The 1,899-nt window shown below is 37.8% G+C and overlaps 1 pseudogene across 1 annotated transcript; it reads left to right on the top strand.

Moving 5' to 3' along the window:
• The first annotated feature begins 833 nt into the window (after positions 1 to 833).
• LOC308562849 (succinate dehydrogenase [ubiquinone] iron-sulfur subunit, mitochondrial pseudogene) lies at positions 834 to 1,482 on the top strand (annotated as a pseudogene). Its single transcript has one exon. The product of its transcript is annotated as a succinate dehydrogenase [ubiquinone] iron-sulfur subunit, mitochondrial pseudogene (transcript).
• The last annotated feature ends 417 nt before the right edge of the window (positions 1,483 to 1,899 follow it).

The following is a 1,899-nucleotide window of genomic DNA, read 5'->3' as shown; positions in this document are numbered from 1 at the left end:
AGCTGTCTTCCAAAGCGATTATACATTTTATATTCCCACTAGCGATGTGTAAGAATTCACTTGTTCTTCATTTTTGCCAGCACATGATCACTCTTTTTAATCTTAGCCATACTAATGGATATGCTATAGAATCTCGTTGTGGTATTAACTTGCATTTCCCTAATGACGACAGTGATGCTGACCATCTTTTTATGTACTAGGTCATCATCTATACATTAACTTTGCTTAATTGTCTGTTAATCGCTTGTCCATTCTTTTTAAATTAAATTGTTCCTTTACATCATCGCTTTTTCTGGGCTTCTTATACACCCTGTACATACACCTTTTAACACATTTTACTGATTTTCAAGTATTTGTCCCATCTATGGCCTGTATATTAATTCTCTGAACAGTCTCTTTCAAAGAGCAGAAGTCCTCATTCATAATGAAGTATAATTCATGTTTTTTTCTCTGTAAACTATGTTTTCTGTGTCATATCTAAACACTTTGCACAGTTCTGGAGTTTTAGAGTTATTAACTTTTTTATTTGGGAATATAACTCCTTTTTAGTTATTTTTTTCTATATAGTATAAGGTACGGATGGGGTTGATTTGGAGGCATATGGATATATAATTTTTCCAGCATCATTTGTTGAAAAGACTGTCCTTTCTCAATTGAATTTTTTGCTTCCTTACCAGAAATCATTTGACCTTGTTCAGGAGCTCAGGTTGTGGGTCAGCGTCCCCTCCGGGTGCCTGTCCTGGCTGCAGCCCTGGTGAGGCTGCCTGCAGGTCTGCCGAGGGCCCCGGCAGCTGCAGTCACAGCTCCTGAATCAAGAAGGTTGCCACCTACTGATGGAACTCAGAGAAGAGACTGGAGGTAAACCTCATCTGCAAACTTATGAAATTGTTTTGAGTAAATGTGGTCCTATGGTGTAAGATACTTTAATAAAATTAAGAATGAAATTGATTCTACCTTGACCTTCCGAAGATCATGCAGAGAATGTTTCTGTGGTCTTGTGCAGTGAACATCAGTGAAGGCGACACTCTGACTTGCACTGGGAGGATCCACACTGACCTCAACCAAGTTTCAAAACTCTACCCTCTTTTACATATGTGTGTGATAAAGAACCTTGTTCCTGAGTTGAGTAGCTTCTATCCTCAGAACAAATCCACTGAGCCTTTTTGAAGAAGAATGAATCCCAGGAAGGCAAACAGTGGTATCTGTAGTCCACAGAAGGTCTGGAGAAGCTGATGGGCTGTACGAGTGTGTCCTCTGCGCCTGCTGCAGTAGCAGCTGCCCCAGAGGAATGGAGACAAATATTTGGGACCTGCTGTTCTTATGCAGGATGATGGATTCCAGAAAAACCTTCATGGAGGAGCACCTGGCCACACCATCAGGAACTGCATAAGGACCTGTCCAAAGGGGCTGAATCCAGGAAAAGCTCTTGCTGAAATCAATAAAATGACGGCCACCTACAAGGAGAAGAAAGCGTTAGCTTAACTGTTCTCATGCTAAACATGACTTTAACCATCTCAGCTGAGCATAATTTACATGTAATTTGAGTTCCTTCACAAGTCTTGATTTTCTATGAATATAGCATGTATAATAAACATTTTAAGAAATAAATAAATGTTATTCTATTTTATAAACAGCAAAAAAATCACTCGACCTCATATTTGGAGGTCTAGTTATGAATTCTTAATCATCTCAAGAGATGCAGAAAACAAAAAATGAACATCCAATTATGATTTCAAAAAACCAGCAAATATAGATAAAAAGAACTTTACTTAGTCTGATAAAGGACATTCACAAATACCAAATATACACATTATAAATAATGGTAAAATATTTTTAATGTGTTTTATATTCATGAAAAAGGCAATGAAGATTATTGTCTAATCAGTATGGCAAGGCAAG

This window comes from Miniopterus schreibersii, assembly GCF_964146895.1.
Source record: "Miniopterus schreibersii genome assembly, chromosome: 10".
Taxonomy (NCBI): domain Eukaryota; kingdom Metazoa; phylum Chordata; class Mammalia; order Chiroptera; family Miniopteridae; genus Miniopterus; species Miniopterus schreibersii.
This window is presented reverse-complemented; position numbering and strand designations above follow the sequence as displayed.